The sequence below is a fragment of the Schistocerca americana genome, chromosome 2 (assembly GCF_021461395.2).
Source record: "Schistocerca americana isolate TAMUIC-IGC-003095 chromosome 2, iqSchAmer2.1, whole genome shotgun sequence".
NCBI classification, from domain to species: Eukaryota; Metazoa; Arthropoda; class Insecta; order Orthoptera; family Acrididae; genus Schistocerca; species Schistocerca americana.
In genome coordinates, this window is record NC_060120.1 from 698921522 (window position 1) to 698943822 (window position 22301).

Here is a 22301-nt window from a genome sequence, read left to right on the forward strand (position 1 = left end):
TGTTTGCAGCGCCAACACATTTACACCCTCCCCTGTGTTTACACCCTCTCATTTCGTCGTTCTCCCGCCGGATGTTCGATTCCTCCCTCGGGCATGGGTGTTGTGTGTGTATATTGTTCTTCGCATAAGTTAGTTTAAGTAGTGTGTAAGTCTAGCGATCGATGACCTCAGTAGTTTGGTCCCATAGGAATTCACACACATTTGACCATTTGAACCTTTCGTCGTTCAGTTCTCACGTGGCCGAGTATGAGTAAGGTAACTGTAGTAGCGATCTACTGACGTTGAAATAGAAATCGCTCAAGTCCCAAAATATTTTTAGTAGCGTATTTTTGTATTTCGCTGTTTTAGAGATGCATCTACTGACGCATAATATTCTACAGAAACTTAGCTGCAAACTCTAGCTACAGCAATTTTGTTCTTGCTTTCTGCTATCGTTTCTCTGCCAATATTGGTACGAGGCAACATAAGCTGCATACAACGAAATCTGCCTCTTCTGCTCGTCTCTGTTGTTCTTAGCTCAAGAGCATTTCTGTTCTTCTCCTCAGTAACAAAACTGCAGAAAACATTCAGTTAGCTGGCGTCATGGCAACATACCATTCCCCTACAACTCCTTCATACTTCATATAGAACACGCAATGTTGCCGTACATCACATATACATAAACTTCATTGCGAACAGCATATACATAAACTTCATTGCGAACATTATCGCTTTCTTCTATCATTTTTTTGCCCAAGTGGTACTATGTATGTAAAGCTAATGCACCGTCACTATAGACCTCAAAGCCGACGAAACGTTAAGATGTAACCTTCCTTCCTTTTTTGTGTTCTGTGAAGCGTGCAGCGACGAAGTAATTCACTGACAGGGAATTTCTGTTACATATTTTGGACTTGATTGCAGTGTATAGACGTAAACGTATGTTAGCCACAGCATAAAATAAATTTGCAATCGTGAAATTATTTGCAGTCTGGCGTGTACTTCCTAAAGTCTATACTTTCGAATGTTCCCGGCACCGAGAAGAACGCCGTGAGTTATTGAACTGTTTCGCAAAACGAAACATGTACTATTTCTAAAACGACCATTACACGTAGTGTAACATTTCGTTCTCACGGATCGTTAACTGAGAAACTGTTTCTTATTATACCTCAATAATATCAGTGATGTGCTGCCAATATCGGAAACGTGTAAGATTCTTTTGTTTCTCACGACAAACTGGTAAAACCAATTCAAAATAGTTTGTAACCATCTGAGGTTCACTCTGAAAAAATATGCAAGCATATCATATATGTTAATGGTGCTACACGCATGATAACAATACTAGAGTATTTTGACACATTCTACATCTTTCCACTAAATGTTTCCAGAATAAAGAAAGGAGGCGCAGCTTTGTGGACAATTAGGAGAGTTTTCTATTATCAAACTGAAGGCAGTACCAAGATGATGGTTCGATAACGGAATAGTCATTCGCAAAATACCGACAATCGGTATGTCAAAAACTGGTAAACAAAGAAAGCAAGTCTGAAAGTTTGAAATGTAGATTTTCTGTTTGAATCAGCAAGTACATTGAGCGCAGTGAAGGTTCGACTGAAAAATTGAGATTAGTTCTCCATCGTTTACGCTGTGTCCTTGTTTACACCGAAGCCGCGAGTGAAAGACGGAGGCAAATGAGACGTAGATCGCCGAACAATAGACTTGGCACAAGGAAGCAAAGTTCCTGCGGTTTCCATTTGGCCCTCGTCGTCGCTCTACAATTAAACACTTTTCAGAACCTGCGGAGTACGAATGCTGTTCAGCGATCCTTGTTTCTCGTGAGCAGTATTATTTTTCCTCATTCTGTTTATTTTTAATATGTGGCATTCGACGAACAGTTTTGTGAGTGAAAGGGAGAGGTAAGTATCTCGTACATGATGTGGTTAAGACGTGCAAACTCCTTTGTACAAATCGTGTTGCAGGTGTTCTAGTGCAGGGCCATGAAGTGAGTTGTCACTTAACCACGAAAAATGTAGAAAGTTGGTGGGTGCCACTGGTATTTAATTTTAATACGGTGTTTTTTATGCATATAAAAAACAACTATAAGAAGTCTTCATATAATACGGGTGGTGCAGTTTCTGAATAATGAGAAAAGAAAATATGAAGTTTTTTACATAGTAATTTTGGACACTTCACTTTTCAATTCAGCTGACTTTGTGCGTGGTTTTATTACTGACAACAACAACAGATTTTGGGTCAACCATTTCACGCTAGACGCGAAACAGTGCTCAAAGTAATGTGTGGTAACGACTACCCGGTATACCGAAAAAGCGGAAGTCGATTTTATCTGTTAGAAGGTGTAAGCTGCTGTTTTCTGGTATGTAAAAGAAATTTTCCTTATTAGTTACACTGCAAAACGCAATCCTTTTGGACCAAGTGGAATAAAAAGGCGACGAGAACTAAAGTGCAAGAGAAGTCCATGCTACACTCCTGGAAATTGAAATAAGAACACCGTGAATTCATTGTCCCAGGAAGGGGAAACTTTATTGACACATTCCTGGGGTCAGATACATCACATGATCACACTGACAGAACCACAGGCACATAGACACAGGCAACAGAGCATGCACAATGTCGGCACTAGTACAGTGTATATCCACCTTTCGCAGCAATGCAGGCTGCTATTCTCCCATGGAGACCATCGTAGAGATGCTGGATGTAGTCCTGTGGAACGGCTTGCCATGCCATTTCCACCTGGCGCCTCAGTTGGACCAGCGTTCGTGCTGGACGTGCAGACCGTGTGAGACGACGCTTCATCCAGTCCCAAACATGCTCAATGGGGGACAGATCCGGAGATCTTGCTGGCCAGGGTAGTTGACTTACACCTTCTAGAGCACGTTGGGTGGCACGGGATACATGCGGACGTGCATTGTCCTGTTGGAACAGCAAGTTCCCTTGCCGGTCTAGGAATGGTAGAACGATGGGTTCGATGACGGTTTGGATGTACCGTGCACTATTCAGTGTCCCCTCGACGATCACCAGTGGTGTACGGCCAGTGTAGGAGATCGCTCCCCACACCATGATGCCGGGTGTTGGCCCTGTGTGCCTCGGTCGTATGCAGTCCTGATTGTGGCGCTCACCTGCGCGGCGCCAAACACACATACGACCATCATTGGCACCAAGGCAGAAGCGACTCTCATCGCTGAAGACGACACGTCTCCATTCGTCCCTCCATTCACGCCTGTCGCGACACCGCTGGAGGCGGGCTGCACGATGTTGGGGCGTGAGCGGAAGACGGCCTAACGGTGTGCGGGACCGTAGCCCAGCTTCATGGAGACGGTTGCGAATGGTCCTCGCCGATACCCCAGGAGCAACAGTGTCCCTAATTTGCTGGGAAGTGGCGGTGCGGTCCCCTACGGCACTGCGTAGGATTCTACGGTCTTGGCGTGCATCCGTGCGTCGCTGCGGTCCGGTCCCAGGTCGACGGGCACGTGCACCTTCCGCCGACCACTGGCGACAACATCGATGTACTGTGGAGACCTCACGCCCCACGTGTTGAGCAATTCGGTGGTACGTCCACCCGGCCTCCCGCATGCCCACTATACGCCCTCGCTCAAAGTCCGTCAACTGCACATACGGTTCACGTCCACGCTGTCGCGGCATGCTACCAGTGTTAAAGACTGCGATGGAGCTCCGTATGCCACGGCAAACTGGCTGACACTGACGGCGGCGGTGCACAAATGCTGCGCAGCTAGCGCCATTCGACGGCCAACACCGCGGTTCCTGGTGTGTCCGCTGTGCCGTGCGTGTGATCATTGCTTGTACAGCCTTCTCGCAGTGTCCGGAGCAAGTATGGTGGGTCTGACACACCGGTGTCAATGTGTTCTTTTTTCCATTTCCAGGAGTGTATTTGCCAGGTTTGGCACGACTGCCATCTACTCCCACGTATAAAGAAAGTTATTGACCGCTAAACGTTCAGAGTCTGTTGTAGCGGTTACTGTAACTGTAGTTATATGGTCACAGACTTTTCGGAATAGCCCCTCAGGAACTAGAGCTTCTCATCGGAAGAACGATGGCCAACATGCATTGACCTAGAATACACCGAACAGCTATGTGCGGTTTTCGACTTAAAAAGATATAAAAAGCAATCTTCACGGCCTGGCCAAGAAATTTTGCACTTTAAAATCGCTACACCTATCGGGTTTTGTAAGGTACGATTGCGATGCTGCTATTGGGTGACAGATTGTCTCCATTGGAGATGTATTGTTGGGGCATCTTTACATATTTGAGTTCTAATAGAAAACTACTGTTACAGTAATGTACAATGAATTGAACTCAAAATCGAATCTTTGGTGTGAAAAGCGTGTTGTTTCTGTTCGTCACACCTCTGTCTTACAGAACCAAGTCAGCCTGATACAATTCCTGAGTCTAAATTCTTCATTTATGTTGCCACATTGTCCGTAGTTGCTTTAGATTCCTGAGGGTATTTTGTCCCCTTACAACTACAAGAAAATGCGTGTTTTTCTCACCAGACGCGTTTCGCTCTATTGAGGTAAAGCATCATCACTTCATCCGTGATCTGTAATTAAAGGTATCTACAATTTGTTTTTAACATCGAAAAACAATTAACGATTTGTAGGTTTTTACTTAATGTAATTTCTGATTGGTTTCTCGCCTACAGCAGGAAATACCATCTGCTAGCACGCACTTCGTTTCTTTCTTTATTAGATACAGATTCTTGTCGTCTAATTTTCCTCTGCTTTGCACAACTATGCATTTCATACGTTTTACAGAGCACACGTTTTCGTACGTCACTGACTACTGTTTATTGTATACTTCTCAGTGTTTATTGTGTTTTGTTGGTTTGCCAACGTTGCCAATAGTTCGTCTTTGACGCATACTTTTTTTTGTAGTTTATTATACGTGTGTTATCCTATTTAGTTATGTTGCTGCGTATTTGTATATTGTGTAAGAGTAATCAAGGAATAGTGATGGAGGTATTTGTGTGTGTGGTGAATATGTGGGAGAAGGAAAAGCAAAGATGAGTGGATATATAAGCATAGTAGTGTGATGGGGAGTGAGATGGAGGAGAAGGCGAGAATCAAGATGTGAAATGGAATTAGGGGATGGACGTTGGGTGGGAGAGGGTGAAGGGTGGAAAAGGCTCTTCTTTTTCATGTGATTTTTTTTGTTAAATAAAACAGTAGCTCTGTGACCATATAAATATTGGGGAACCAGAAAATATATAAAATAATTGAAAAATCACATGAAAAAGGAAAGAGCCTTTCCCATCCTTCACCCTCTCCTCTCTCCTCCCTCCCACCCCATTTTATGTCACGTCTTGCTCCTCACAGTTTCTTGCAACTCTTCATCATACTACTATGCATTTACTTCCTCATCTTTGCTTCTCCATCCCCTACCAATTCAGCACACACACACACACACACACACACACACACACACACACACACACACACACACAAAACACCCCACCACTACTCCTTCATTACTCATACACAGTATCTAAACACATAGCAAAATAATTAAACAGAATAACACACATACAATTAACTACAAAAAAGGATAGGTGGCAACGTTGCCAACCTTACAAAACACAAGACTTTCTTTCTATCACTCAGTCCTTGAAAACCGAGCGAGGTGGCGCAGTGGTTAGACACTGGACTCGCATTCGGGAGGACGACGGTTCAATCCCGCGTCCGGCCATCCTTATTTAGGTTTTCCGTGATTTCCGTAAATCGCACCAGGCAAATGCCGGGATGGTTCCTTTCCAAGTGCACGGCCGACTTCCTTCCCCGTCCTTCCCTAATCCCATGGAAATGGAAATGTCGTGTGGCTAGGGCCTCCCGTCGGGTAGACCGTTCGCCTGGTGCAGGTCTTTCGATTTGACGCCACTTCGGCGACCTGCGCGTCGATGGGGATGAAATGATGATGATTAGGACAACACAACACCCAGTCCCTGAGCGGAGAAAATCTCCGACCCAGCCGGGAATCGAACCCGGGCCCTTAGGATTGACAGTCTGTCACGCTGACCACTCAGCTACCGGGGCGACCTCGCTGTCTGGTCTCCTGCCCCAAAAACAACCAACAACCATCAGTCCTTGAATGGATTAAGACAGAAAATCTCTGCTATTTATATGTGACGTCCCCTTCGCTACACACTGTACAGAGACTTGTGAAGTACAGATGCAGTTGTATCTGTCTGCAGAAATGTATTTGTATTTAAATAAGTGATACGTATTTTATGTTGAAACCGTATCTTATACAGGATATTTGACTATTAAGATACAGAGGAAAGGGGCGAGTAAGGGCAGTGAAACAAGCAAATAATCGTAACATACATAGGTTCAGAAACCAATGTGATTTCCCCGATACCACGTATCATGACTAAGTACATGGATCCTTGTAAAAGAAATCAATTTGGATGGTGTTCCTTACAGTGAATGGATGCGTATGTGGTCATGCCACTGGTGCACGGACAGTCTTTATCTGTCTGTTAGGGGATACTCGTAAGTGACGTAGCACGTATCTTCGACAACAAATGTATCCGGTGGTGGCTTGTCAGTACCATGGATTCCCAGGTCTTCCTCCCCTGCCCCCCGCCCCCTGTTGGATTTCTTTCTTTTTTTTTTTTTTTTTTTTTCTCTCCGTGTGGATATATTTAAAAGCTTTAGTGTATTTCAGCCCTGTTGATAGCGCCGATGAACTACGAAAACTCTTTGCGGATGACTGTCATTGCATTCGGTACCTGCCAAGGATTTTTGAGCGTATGCGGGCATCGACGAGATGTGATACAGCCTGACTTCACGTGAACGGTGACCATGATGGAACACATGTTGTATTTTGTTTGGCCTTAAGTGCATTTATCTGCAGTTTGGGTCCTCGGGTGTTCTGCTATAAGGTGTTCATGTATTCAGTCGTCGTAGGTCGTATCGGGGAAATCATTGGTTTCCGGCGTATGTTTATTAGGATTATTTGGTTGTTTCATTTGTCTCTATTCTCCACTTTCATTTGTACGCGTTATAGTAAAAAATGATGGATTGATTTTTTTTAATGTCATCCCATACTCTTCATCTTGTTTTGGTGTGACTTAATTTTCTTTCCAAATTAATAATTTATCATAAGCAATGATTCTTCGTTTCCAAAAACGATTTTTTTTGTTGCGGTAGTTCTATCGCTCAGTTATCCAAACTGCTTCAGAAAGCATATATTGGTGTGGCCTCTGTATGGATACCAGTCCGATGTGGTTGAGGCATGCAGGCCGCCCCACCACGGTAAAGTTTATGGTTCGTGGGCGGGGGAGGGGGAGGACGAGGGCAGTATCTGCACTTGGCCAAGGCAGCTGTTCATAGACCGTCAGAGCAGTACAGGCGCAGTTTGTTCTTTGTGCGTTTACTGCTTTGCGTAACGAGGGATGTGGGGCTGTACACTGGAACGGCAGAGAGGGACCAACAGAGATCCGTTTACGCGGACCGAAATTAGTTCTCGGCAGGCGGCCGCCGTGGTCGCCGCGGTCGTGTGCGCGCGCTTCCTACTTTATTTCGGAGACGTGAACTAAGGAACGTGACGCACCAGCTCGCTTGCCGAGGTACAAGCTTATAACAGGCCCCGAGCAGCACTTTGCGTTCCTATCGCACTGCAGGCCTCTGTTCGATTTTTAAGTAGTCTGTCCTCATGCTTACTTTCAGTAACTTGGCTTTTACGGTATATAACTATTTCAGCGCTAAATCAATTCTAAAAGTCAATACTACAACTTTCTACCGCAGCTGTTCATTATTAACATCCGCATACTAATTTACGAGCCAGTCTTTGGCGAAAGCAGATGTGTACTCAGTACAATGGAGTTCACACGATTTTCGCTTCCACTCCAGGAAGAGAATGATTAGAAACTAAATATCTCGATGAATCAGAACGCACCGGGATTCGTATTATCGTACAGTGTCACTCAGATAATGTTACACGGAAATCGCCAACACGCTTTCCCAAGACTGCCGCCTCACGTTCATTCCCATGTGGGAGCAATAATAATCTGTATAATGCTCTCAAACAGGAATATGTAGCAGTTGCATATCTAACAGAGGACCTTCGAATTCCCCCAATCACACATGGCAAAACTTATTGTGAAATTCATACCTTGAGAAGTATGTATTAATTCTCGAGTCCTCTTTACAATCTCTTCCTGGAAATTTGTTCATAATCGCAGATTTTTAGTTGACCATTTATTTCCATGCCTTTATGAAAGTATTAATGATTACAATATACTGAGCGGTTGATGTGCAATGTAAGTAAAGTAAAAGCTGAAAATAAAAAGTTTCCAGGTAGGGCCTCGATCCCACAACCGTCGAATTACGATTTTGCACCCTTTACGCTGCGCCAACCGCTGCCTCGTGCTCAGCATTTCACAGGATTCTACTTTACACCATTATAAATAAATGCTTTGTTAGCTATTGGGGACGCCTGAAAGCCTTTCGCTCTACAACAAAATTTATATCTTCCTTTCGTCTGAAATGTACCTTACTCAGGGCCGCCGCTTTGGAAGCCGTAGTCTCGCCCAGAACAGAGGCCGTACCTTCATGTGTGGGTTCTGGGACGCGAGACAGGTATGCCAGCCAGCATTGTTTACGGCGGGCGTGGACTCCGTTGGGAAGCTGCGGCGCGCCGGTTATAAATACTGGCTGAATAGGCAAGGCCGAAACTCGCAGCTACCTTCCCTGTCGGGCAGCTCTCGCTGTCCGGTGGCTGTTATTTGCGGGCCCGCACCCCGTTGACTCACCCAGCTCGCGTTGTCGCTCCAAATCTGATTTGCAGCCTATTTCACGTATGATGCAGAACTATATCCGGCTTTGCAAGGGATCCGGCGAAGCAGGCTCCGATCGCCGCATACGATCCGGTACGTTCCTCGGGCTGTAACCGGTGGCGTATTGGCTGTACCGATTTGGGCAAATTCAGGAGCAGCTTTGGAAAGAAATCTGAGAAAATCATAGCGCCATTTAGCATCAGACCAAAGAGCATAGCAAACCGAACCCTTTCAAAGTAATGTTAATGCTTCAACTGACCAGTCCCCGTTTGCTCAACATCAGTAGTGCAACTCAAATGTTTTTTATTCCAGTCTTTGATCACAATATCAATTCTTTTGACGATGACTGGTTTCAGTCAGTAATGACCATCCGCAGTTCTTTTCTACACCATATCCTAAAGTGATAAGGCCGTAATGGTATCGTCAAAACATATAAAATACTCAGCACACTGGCTACCGAAGTGCCAGTATTTTTCCCAAACTGTAACCTCCGATATACGCATTTTATCGTCTGTACTCGATTCCGATAGTGGTGAACTCGTAGTGCACAATTTCTTCCTGTGGGAAAAATCTTACCGGGAGGATCATTACTGTTCCTTAGCAGCGCTTCATATTTTTGTGACTACTACAAAGCCATTCTTTTCGTTAGTACAAGGGTCACCTGCTTGATCAAGAGAAACCGATCACATATCTGCAGAAATCTTGTCTGAGTTAGGGTTTACCGCCAATGTTACCCCTTGTATTGTTCAATTTATTTCTTTTTGTGTACTACCGAATTAACTCTGTCGCTGATGTGTGATGTACGAAAAATCTTTAAGATCTTGCATTCATTCGTTAGTCAGTCGATCCACAAACAAAATATTCACGAAGATGTTGCATCAAGTCATAGGTCTCTACGACATATTTTACATTTCTTGATACGGATCCAGAACCTACTTGGCACTCGTAATAATGTCTTTACGCTATTACAGTCACTACTGCGTGTGCTAAACGTACTGAAGAATGTGGTTAAGGCCTCACAATCCTATTTTAGTGATGACCTCACGGTGCTCCAAATGACGTGGGACAGAACTGTGGCACGTGAGTCAATTACTGTGGACGGCAAAGTACTGACTTGCTAACAAGGTACTTGCTTACTCAATGGCAAACGTCCACCACCTGCGGTACTTACGTTGTCATCATCTGTGAATGATGTACTTCCCCTGGTGTTAGCAGGAATCCAAATAAGAAACACGTTTTATTGCTAGACATTTTGGCATCAGTAATAAACACCTCTGTTGTAACGAAGTCCATGAAGCAAAAAGAAAATGTTATGCTACTGCAGGTGTGTCAGGACTGTTACGGAGCACAGCTACCAGTGAATGAAGTTTGTCCTCTGTGCACGAACCCTTTTAAATCTCACCTACACACTAATTCTTCCAAGGACAAGTGATCAAGCCGCTCCCACTGTAACAGCCATCTCACCAATGCACGCTATTGTGGTGACACTCAACTGGGAGATAGTCATTCGAATCTTGCCGGTGGAAGAAATTTTCATCACCAGAAACTGGCATGCCTGGGAGTAATAGGTGTTGACCTATGCGTCCCGACTGCTATACTGGACACTGATGGCTTGTGTTAAACCCTAAACCTGTCCAGGATCTCGTACAGTGAAAGCATGTGACACTGTTGATAGTGAGCTGTCAACCGACTAGGAATAGTAAGGCCGATGACCACCGTTAGTGCTATTCGAGAGTAAGCCTCTGTGTACCAGCGCTGAGTTTCTCGCTGCAACAACGCACGTGATACCACTGTGCAGTAATCGAAGTCGTGTACACTTACCCGATATAGCACCCTGGCAGGCTTTGTTGTGAGGAAGGTTACATATTAAATATTTAGATTTAGTAATGAGTAATTAACTACGAAATATGTGATCAGGAGTACGACGGTAGCCACTGATGTTTTAAGGGATGAGCTCTTGCACTCCAGAAATCGAACACAGGTACCGGCTATATCTGATAATACTTAATGTGACACATTTATTTTGGGTCACATCTAAAACTTCTGTTACTCATTCCAAACTTAAGAAACACAGGTACTCTACTAAAACAACAAGTGAAGAAACTTTTTTTAAAATAAATCGATGTTCTGTTAACACTATGCCGTCCGGCGACACCACAGTGGTGTCGTGCGCGAAATAGCGGTCAACGGCCGGCGACACCACGGTGGTGTCGTGTGCATAGTATCGCTCAGTGGCCGGCGACAGAATTTTAATATCTTTTGCATTCTGTTGGTGTTTAATTAGGTAGCAATAAGCTACACGCGTCAACAAGTACGTGCCCTTTCATCATGGCAGACGAAAGAGACGATACGATGATTTACGATGAATGCGCGGACGTCTTGTCTGACGTTTCGGACGACTTGGCCGAGTGGGAAGAAGACATTGAATATCAAAAATATGAAAGTGAAGTAGAATCGTCGGAAGATAGTAAAATACGTCCAAGAAGAATTCGGCGAACGCTACGGTTGTCAACTGATTCGGATGAATCAGAAGAAGACGACAGTGCACAATAGTCAGACTTTGATTTGCCGAGGACCAATAATAAATTTGAAGGATCTCCCGGTCCAGACATATTTCCCAAGGATAAGCAGAGCGTCGAGGATATCTTAGAATTGTATATTGGAAACGATCTATTTGAATATATTAGCAACGAAACCAACAAGTACTACAGTCAAAATTTCATTAGAAGGAAACTGGATACAAAAAATGCCAAATTTGTGGACGTTACGGGACCCGAACTTAGAAAATGATTCGGGCTTACTATCCTTATGGGAATTGTAAAAAAAGCAAGGATTCATGATTATTGGTCAACGAATCCGTTGATAGACACACCCCATTTCGCAAAACGATGTCCCGCAACCGATTGAGGCACATATTATCATTTTTACATTTTTCCGACAACAACAGTAAACCGGATAATACCTACCAGCTTTTCGAAGTTCAATTCGTAATTAATTATTTTTCCAAAAAGTTTAAAGAAACCTTTAATCCAAGTCAGAGTAGCTCAATTGATGAAGGAATGATACCGTGGTGTAGACGGTTAAATTTTAAAGTTTAAAATCCGTCGAAAATTACGAAATATGGCATGCTCATTCGGATGCAGTGAGATTCGAGTACGGGATACATTTCCTCATTAAAAATATATAGCGGCGCTGGACACCGTTTAGCAAAACAGTGCTGGAACTGTTGATACCTTCTTATGGAAAGTGGCATCACCTCTACATGGATCATTATTATAACAATGAAGAACTTGCAGAGAAGTTACTTGAAAACAAAATTCGAGTTCCTGGAACGATACGGGAAAATACAGGATTTCCGGGAAAATTAAAGCGCGCAAAAGTAAATGTGTTTGAAGCTTGTCATCAACGGAAAGGTGAAGTATTCGCACAGGTGTGGAGAACTTCGAAAACTAAAATGATACGAATGATCTCTACAATACACAATGCCACTTTGACTGAAACTCAAAATGTAGAGGAACCAATTATACAATTAAAAAACCTGAAAGTGTAGTAGACTACAACAAATACATGAAAGGAGTGAATCGGGCAGACCAATATTTAAGTTATTACCCTATATACAGAAAAACTATAAAATAGTCAAAAAAGGTTTGTCTGTACCTCTTTAATTGCTCATTATTTAATGCGTTACGTACATGGCAACATTTCAATACAGACAAGAGTCTCCGATTTCAGGATTTTTTATTGAAAGTGTCTGATTCGTGGATAAAAGACCATGTGCCTGCTTCTGATCAAAACTTGGGGGTTGCCACTACATCGCGTACTTCTCATCATGATCCGGTTGACAGACTTTCCGGTCACATAAACCAGCACCAGCTAATACTTATTTACGAAACGAATAAACGAAAACGAAGGAACTGCCGTGTATGTTCCAAAAACAAAAAAGGAGAACAATAAACTTAATGTGCAAGTCTTGTTGAGTTGCGTTACATCATGGAGACTGTTTTGCTGCATATCATACGAAAGAGAGGTACGAAGTACCAAAGATAATGCAAATAAACAAATATATGAAACAAACAAATTTTGTATTTATTTACGCGTGTACATCTTCGAAAGTTTGTGAAAGTAGGGGAATAGGGTTGTGAACTTATGAGAACTAACGAAGAGATTATTAGAACTTAACAATTTATAATTTCCCGATAATGTCAAGAACGGCCGGCGACAAGCCAAGTAAGAGGCGTTCGGACGGCAAAGTGTTAAGTTGATGGCCTTTATACTTCACTAGCTGAATTCTCAGCATTGTCCGGGTATCAAGATCCATTTCTTCTATTAGTTTATCGATCTCCATCCCCCTCTTGCTGTCGGTACCCTCCCTCTCCCACCCCTCTGTCTATCTCCACCTCCCACTCTCTCTGCCCACCTACACATCCCCCCTCCCTCTCTCTCTCCACTTCCTCCATCCCCCACTCACTAACCATCTGCTCATGTGCCTCTATGTCCATCTGCTGCCCCCCTTAGTCCATTTGCTCCTTACCCCTTTCTCCATCACCTCCCTCCCTCTATCTCCTCCTCACCGCTCTGTCTCGTGGTTGAAATCGATCTAGGGGTTTATGAGGAACTCTTTACCCATGGCTTTGCCCCTGTAGACACACGTTACTAATATTTCACGTATATTTATCATATTTCACATGTATTTGTACATGTATTTCGCCTGTATCTCTAGCGAATTTCGGCCATCAGTTTCGTTTTCGCTCATCTCGTGTTCATGACGGCATATCTCCTGAACTAGGTGTCTTATAGTGATTTTTTTTTTCAGTTTGAGACTAAGTCAGGCCATTATAATTGTGGGCACTAGTGCATTTTTACCGTCATTGGGGGGGACTGATGCCGTAGAATGCACGTCAACAAAGCGGGCGCAATACGTCATCGACGCGATGTTGGCGAACGTCAACCACAGATGGCCAAGCCTGGACATGGCAACGTCGTACGCAACACTTGTCAGCGGCGTGTGGATCTAGGAGACAAGCCCTTGCATAACTGCTCATGACCAACGTCTTGAGCTAAGCCGCATTTCAAAAGTGAAGACGAGAAAAAACACATTAAGGAAATGGACAGAGCTACTCCATGGAACAGAAGTTGTATATCTATCCAGTTTTGTGGAAACGTTCAAAATGTTCGCCACATAATGGGTGTTAGATGATTTTAGCTTCCTTCAGTTCGGAACTGCTGTTCATCATCGACACGAACACGAGGTATAGTCCCCCACGGGCACGAACACCGTCTTGTATTCGTTATGGCATGGAAGCAAGTACAGTCCGATTTTCGTCCTGAGTAATTTCTTGCGATGCCTAAAATGCATCCTGTGTCAGTTCATGAAGACTACTGGCAGGAGGCTGATATAAAAGTTAACGTCATATCATCACTTCCCAGACATGCTTTGATTGGCTAATCGGGGGATCGGTGAGGCTCGTGTAGGATCCATACATTCCTCAAAGCGTTTGCGATGTGAGCTGCAGTGTACGCTCTCGCATAATCTGCTGAAATATGCCTTTTTGGTTCCCTGGTTATAGAGAGTGTTAACGGTTCTCTGTACATTCCTGTGAGCATTCAGTCATCCTATTAAATCAATCCTGGTGCCATATCCAGTTGCTTCCCACACCCTGATTCCACGTTGCGGACAGGTATGAGTCTCGAAAATAGCTACTTACTGTGACCTTTCACCAGGACGTCTGTGGACACATTGGCACCGATCTGACCACTACAGAAGGCAGACTCATCGCTGGACGCCAAAGAATACCAGACAGTGTTGCAGTTGGACTATGGCTCTACACCATGCAAGTCTCTTTTTCGGTGGTATGGTGTCATCGGTAAACGACGCAAGGGAACTCGAGATCTCAACGTAGCTTCCAGTAATGATTTCCATCAGCTTCTGCCTGTAATCTTTGACCATATATCGTCTACTGTCCGCTCGTCAAAGCCAGTGCAACATTCCTACGCGCTTTTCGTAATGTATTCCTTCAGCAAGAGTCGGAGACAACGTTTCTTGTCACACTGTTGTACTGAGTCCACTTCGCTACCATTCATTCCACAGTTATTGCACTACAGTCTGTTGTCTGTGTAATATGTCGGTATGATACTCCCATGGCCCTCATGTCAGCGACCAGTGATTCGGACAAAGAAATTGGTACACCTGCCTAATATCGTTTAGGGCCCCCGCGAGCACACAGAAGTGACGCAACACGACGTGGCATGGACTCGACTCATGTCTGAAGTAGTGCTAGAGGGAACTGACTCCATGAATCCTGCAGGGCTGTCCGTAAATCCGTAAGAGTACGAGGGAGTGGAGATCTCTTCTGACCAGCACGTCGTAAGGCATCCCTGATATGCTCAATAATGTTCAGCGAAAGTGCTTAAACTCAGAAGAGTGTTTCTAGAGCCACACTGTAGCAATTCTGGGCATGTGGGGTGTCTCACTGCCCTGCTGGAATTGCCCAAGTCCGTCGGTATGCACAATGGACATGAATGGATGCTGGTGACCAGACAGGATGCTTACGTACGTGTCACCTGTTAGACTCGTATCTAGACGTATCAGGGGTCCCATATCAGTCCAACCGCACACGTCACACACCAGTACAGAATCTCCACCAGCTTGAACAGTCACCTGCTGACATGCAGGGTCCAGGGATTCATGTTGTTGTTTCCATACCCGTACTCTTCCATCCGCTCGATACAATTTGAAACGAAACTCGACCGACCAGGCAACGTGTTTCCAGTCATCAACAGTCCAATGTCGGTGTTGACGGGCCCAGGCGATGCGTGAAGCTTTGTGTCGTGCAGTCATCAAGGGTAGACGACTGGGCCTTCAGCTTCGAAACCTCATGTCGATGATGTTACGTTGAATGTTTCTCACGCTGACACTTGCTGATTGCCTAGCATTGAAATCTGCAGCAATTTACGGAAGGGTTGCATTATGTCACGCTGAACAGTCATTGTTGGTCCCGTTCTTGCAGCATCTTTTTCCGGCCACAGCTATGTCCGAGATTTGATTTTTGATATTCACGGTACACTCGTGAAATGGTCCTACGGGGAAATCCCCACTTCATCGCTACCTCGGACATGCTGTGCCCCATCGCTCGTGCCCCGAATATAACATCACGTTCAAACTCACCAAAATCGTGATAACCTGACATTGTAGCAGAAGTAACCGATCTCGCAACTGCGCCAGACACTTGTCTTATATAGGCGTTGCCGACCGCCGCACTGTGTTCTGTCTGTTTACGTGTCTCTGTATTTTAATATGCATGCCTATACCAGTTTCTTTGGCGCTTCAGTGTAAAAACTGAAGTATCAAGCTGCTATCATTTCTAAGTGTTCGTGATTTAAAACTTACCATTTACATTAGAGTATGTAAAATATTTTCTCCCCCCCCCCCCCCCCCCTGCCCGCATCTCGTGGTCGTGCGGTAGCGTTCTCGCTTCCCACGCCCGGGTTCCCGGTTTCGATTCCCGGCGGGGTCAGGGATTTTCTCTACCTCGTGATGGCTGGGTGTTGTGTGCTGTCCTTAGGTTAGTTAGGTTTAAGTAGTTCTAAGTTCTAGGGGACTTATGACCACAGCAGTTGAGTCCCATAGTGCTCAGAGCCATTTGAACCATTTTCTCCCCCCTCCGTCCGTCTCTCTCTCTCTCTCTCTCTCTCTCTCTCTCTCTCTCATTACCCAGCATGTGCTTTCATACTGACAGACTCATTGTTTATAAAAAGTACTGCAAGCATTGAGTTTCTGCCGGTACCATCCCACCTCTCACCCTAATGCCCATAGAGGGTTCAAATACTCTGCCAGATGCCAGAAGATCAGCCTTCCACTGTGTATGGTTTCGTATAAGACTTGCGAGATCCAATAAGTACGCCATGACTTCTAGTCCCCCCCCCCCCCCCCACCACAGTATTAAAAATTTAGTAATAACGGAGAGGAAAAACTGAATGAAATGAAGCGTTCGATAGCGCTGCGCCAGTGCCAATAAGCATACTTTCACTTTCCAATCTAAGCTAACCTCGGCCTACGCTACAGATGAGTCTGTCGTCGGAGCCTACATTCCAAACACTCTTACAGATGCAAAAGAAATATTGTCAGTGTTATGCTCTCGTTCTGTTTGCACGCACATGATGTTACGTGCCACAGCATCATCATAACACAACATTCAAGTAGGTTCAGTTGAACCAAAACGCCTTCTCAATCTAGAAACTGGGTAGCTCATTCGGACTCTCAATTCGAGAACATCATTTTTAGTTTGTTTTTTTTTTCGTGCTAGATGCGCAAAGCTTTCTTCATGGTTGCTACCCTTTGTTATACGACAGCTGCTTTAGTAACAGTATGGCGAGAGAATGAGTGCGACAGGGCGTGAGTAGCGATTACAAAACCTGAACAGGCTTAAAATAGTAGTTTGTTTTGATTTAATAAACTTTCATTGACTTAAGCAACTGCGGCAGCCTCACAAACGATGGGCTGGTTACATACGCTATTTACATTTACTAACCGCTTTATCAGACGCATACGATTAAAGGTGAAGGATAGTTACTGGTACACTAACATTTCTTAATATTGCCAAGTTAGCCATCGAATCGGTCATCGCTCTGTTGGTAAAACTAACTGATTGACATTTATATTTTTCTTTCAAGAGCGTAAAATATCAGACTGCTCGGGCTGCTCATAGAAGTGGGTTGTTCGCATGCATGCTTGCACTGCACTGCCCTCCAGCTACAATTGGTCTTGCGTACTGTATTGCTAGGATTTCTCTAATTGTGCTCACGCGGTCAGTAAGCGAGTTGCAGAATGTAGTGTGCGTCTTCACTCTTACTGGAACATAAGCGCTCTCAGTTTTTCTATTAACACTGACCCATTTGTTCAGCGACTACTTGTAGAGGCTCCCATTGGAGATCTTTAGACATTTCTGTGGCGCCTCCGCACCGCCAAAATATATCATTGACAAATTCTGTAGCTGTTTTTCAAGTATACTCTATTTCTTTCTCTGAACTTAGTATGGGTTACATACAAACTAATAATATTCAGAAACTCTTCGAACTAGCCGCCTTCGTGAGTGAACTGCACTTCCTCAGGGTTCGTTCAAATGGCTCTGACCACTATGGGACTTAACTGCTGTGCCGGCCGCGGTGGTCTAGCGGTTCTAGGCGCGCAGTCCGGAACCGCGCGGCTGCTACGGTCGCAGGTTCGAATCCTGCCTCGGGCATGGATGTGTGTGATGTCCTTAGGTTAGTTAGGTTTAAGTAGTTCTAAGTTCTAGGGGACTGATGACCACAGTAGTTAAGTCCCATAGTGCTCAGAGCCATTTGAACCATTTGAACTTAACTGCTGTGGTCATCAGTCCCCTAGAACTTAGAACTACTTAAACCTAACTAACCTAAGGACATCGCACACATCCATACCCGAGGCATCCTCAGGGTTGTTCCAACAAATATATCTGCCATCTTCGTCCAAATTGGTCCCCACTCCCCCCCCCCCCCCTCCCAGTTAGGTAGTTAGGTATATGTGATAGTTGAGTTTTAAATCATCCCGGATAGATACTGCTAGATACTTGGCAATAGTACCCGAGTCCAGAGACTGGCCAGCGATCGTGTAAACAATCTGCGCATTGCATTTATGTTAATTGTGTTGAGGGTGAACCAACAATCTGTACAGCAAATAACGATTCTCTGCAAGCATTTCTGCGTACCGTAACAATATTTTAAAGACGTTGCCTCCATTAACGTAACGGCATCGTCTACGAACAGTCTGAAAGATACAAACGCTGCTTGGTCAAGTCATTTGTACATATTGTGAATTGTAACGATCAGATGAAATTTCTTGAGCTATGCCTGACGCAACTTTCAACAATAGTGGTAAGCACTACAGATGTCACCAGACGCCAATGGATACGTATCAGCAGCCGCGTGAGTCACTTTCAACACGTCTCTCTGCAGCGTATAGCCCACAATATACTAAATATCGTAATAGTGAGACGTGGCTGTTATGTGAAGGTTTCATTCCTCGTGGCACCGCACACACTGATTCACTTCTCCAGACATACAGCCAGTGTTGCGCACTGTAGCGTACGGCTGTGACGACTGGGCAGCCACCTGTTGGGGGTGTAATAGGCGCCTGTGGCCGACCTCGGTGCGTGCGCCTGCGCCGAGGGGAACGGAGACCGGGCCAGTGGCGGCTAATTTTGGAGAAGGGGCCGGCCAGTTGCGCTTAGACCTCGCCGTCGCCAGGAGAGCACTCAGCCTCCGTCCGAACCGCCGACTCCCAGTGTCTCGCCTCGCTCGCTCGCAGCGCACTGCCCGGCTACGTGTGCCGTCTTCCGCATCCCTCTCGTGCCGGCCGTAGCGCGTCTTCGGTTCTACTGCCAGCCGAAAGCACACCGCAGCCTTCCCAGCAAGCAGACCAGCCCGGGGACTGCGCTCTTTGGAGCGCGACCGACAGTGCAGTGAAGTGAGCTCTCCTGTAAGTGAAGTGCGACGCTCGTCTCAGTAGTTTTACGTCATGTCACGTTCTCTGCTGCACCTTCTGTTTCCGTTTATGAGGGGAAAGACTAAATTCCCCAACCTGGTACAGATAACGAATGAAATTCGTGTCGTTGGTACGCAATAGCGGAAAGTGTCAACCTGATTTCCGCATTAATTTTATTCATCCACCTTATTAAAGTTGCCATCAGGTGTCTGTTTCGGCCAAACAGATAAGCGAAGGCAAAAAGGAAACTGATTTTTTTTACTTAACAGTCCAAGTGAATTTATGCGCCGGTTTGTTACTGGGCACAAGACGTAGGTCCACTACTTCCCATCAAAAAGGAAACAGCAATCACATCAAAAAGGAAACAGCAATCAAAACAGTGGATAGAAGCCAGTTTCCTTTCACTTAAAAAGGGCGAAACCGGTTTCATTTGCCAAATACATTATGGCCAGTGTTTTGTAGGATAGTAAAAGGAGTTTTCTTTGTGATTAACTTGAAAACTGTTGAATACTACTACAATCTTTTGAACCAACTGGATTAAAAAAAAACTCTTAACATCACGAGAAAAGTTCAAGTAACGTCACAGAATTTGAAGCACTAATCGTTAAAACATCCATCCGATGCACTGAATTTGGCAGCTGCTGATTTCACCTATTTACATATCTGAAGAATTTCAAGTCGAGCACCGTTTTCATGCAAATGATGAGGTTATGACAATCGTTGATAGTGTTATAGCAGTAGATCGGTTTTCAGTTGACCATCCAGAATCGTGTTTCAGGTATGGAAGCTACTCACTGAGTAAACGATGAAAGGAGTGGAAAGAGAATAATCTAAATCTGGCTTCATCTACAGTTTTCACCTAAAAACGTAGTCTGTCAGCGTGCATATTTTGTGTGGAGGACAGTGTCCTCGTTGATGCTGTGCTTGTAGGCTTCCAGAAAGTTTCGATGGAGGTCTTCACTTCACTGCCACTTTGTCAACAAAACACATGTTTTATGGAATGTCAGTTCGCGTATGAGATTACGTTAAAGAGATTGTATAAAACGAGGTGACACGTTTCCATAAGCTAGTGTAGCGTCGGATCTACCTCATTTGGTACATATTATGTATAAAGTGCTCGAAAAATGTTGCACGACCTGCAAGCAATGAAATAATAAGCCACATCAATCTCAGAATTAAAAGACTGTACTGTGAGATAAAAACAGACAATAACCAAAACACAAGCAATCTCTTCGAAGTACACGCCTTTATGCACCTGTAAAATACAAATCTAGTGCTAAGTAACATTCAGTGCTGCATTGCTTTATCCCCTGCACTATAACATGCGTTGATCCTTTCGACCCTCCTTGCCACGCTACCCACAAAGTGGTCGAGACATTGCTGCTAAAGTTTGTACCTCTGTTCGGTAACGACCCTCATGAGAACATCCAGTGTGTGGGGACGACTCCTGCTACGACAATCTGCAAGTTTCAAATGGCTCCAAGCACGCTCGATCGGATTTTTGTCAGCATGTGCCACACGCCATTGCATTCTGTTGATCCCTGAACCTTACAGGAAGCTGTTTACTAGGTGGGTGTTGTGTTCTCGTGCTTTGTAGTTTTAAAGAATGCACCCATCGCCGAAATGTTGATTGTAGTGCCGGACAATAGGCTATCCCGATGCTAAACATTTTTCAAATCACCTCAATGGCGGTGAGTTGCCTCCGATTTACAGGCCGAAAATATGACTGATCCATCTCTCTGTTGAATATATGCTTCAGATGAGTATTGCTACCAGGCCGCATCTACACTCTTCCGCGGTCTTTAGGCTTTAGACAGAGAATCCGACGACATTAATCACATCTACTTTGCGCACCCCAGTATTGAGCAGGTTGCAGTGTCGTTCCCCAATGGTCGCTTAGAAGTCAAATTGATATTCTGGAGACGGTGTTAGACTGATGACGCTGTGGTGTACGTCAATGCTCTGGGTAACATTCCGTGCCGACAACTCTTTTTGCCGTAAAGTGAATATGCTCATAAAATTTGATCTTAAAAAGACCCTTCGAGTCATATTGATGACTGAACTGAACTGCATTGAGAATGTAGGTTTACTATTACTTCCTTTACGAAAGTGACTGTACATAGTGATTTCCTACGGTCAATAGAATACTGAGGAAGAGGTTTCCGATGAAAGGTAAATAATTAAAATATGAAGCATGTAAGCCATGAGAGTGGTGCGAAAGATTTTTTGGGCACTTTATATGTAAATGACTTCGTAGATAGCTTTGAAGGGCTTGACGGACCAGCCGCCTAGAATTTAACACGGTTGCTCGCAACGAGTCCAAAAACCTCACGACCATCTGCTTCGTCTACAATATAACGCAGATGAAACTGTGTCAGGCGGACTCAGCTACCAATTAACGTAGCCGAACACAATTTTGTGAGCTTAGACAATGTTAATCTATCGATTAGAACATAGAACAAAGTGCTCAAACTCGTGCAGACATTATACAGCACGGGGGGTTAGTCATAAAATTTTTGTTATTACCTCAACTAAAGAAAGTTACGTAATTAATTGATTTCTGTAAGTAGATATACACTGAAGAGTCAAAGAAAGTGGTAAAGCTGCTTAATATCGTGTAGCACGCGAGCAAGCAGAAGTGCCGCAGCACGACGTGGAATAGACTCGACTAATGTCCGAAGTAGTGCTGGAAGGAACTGACACCATGAATCCTGCAGGACTGTCCATAAATCCGTAGGAATACGAGGGGTTGGGGATCTCTTCTGAACAGCACATTGCAAGGCATCCCAGGTATGCTTAATAATGTTCAGCGGAAGTGTTTAAATTCGGAAGAGTGTTCCTGGAGCCACTTTGTAGCAATTCTGCACATGTGGGGTGTCGCACTGTCCTGCTGGAATTGCCCAAGTCCGTCGGAATGCACAATGAACATGAATGGATGCTGGTGATCAGACAGAATGTTTAAGAACATGTCACCTATCAGAGCCGTATCTACACGTATCAAGGGTCCTATATCACGCC

At 44.5% G+C, this 22301-nt stretch overlaps 1 protein-coding gene across 3 annotated transcripts in view; it reads left to right on the forward strand.

Moving 5' to 3' along the window:
* The window catches only part of LOC124593678 (obscurin), a 688571-nt gene that overhangs the window by 161954 nt on the left and 504316 nt on the right, over positions 1 to 22301 (forward strand). The window contains exon 1 of one of the 3 annotated variants that reach the window (XM_047131973.1): positions 19123 to 19277. The exons of the other annotated variants lie outside the window; for them this stretch is intronic. The gene's annotated coding sequence lies outside the window, so the exon portion shown is untranslated. Of the gene's footprint in view, positions 1 to 19122; positions 19278 to 22301 lie in introns of those variants that run through there. 3 annotated transcript variants of the gene reach the window in all.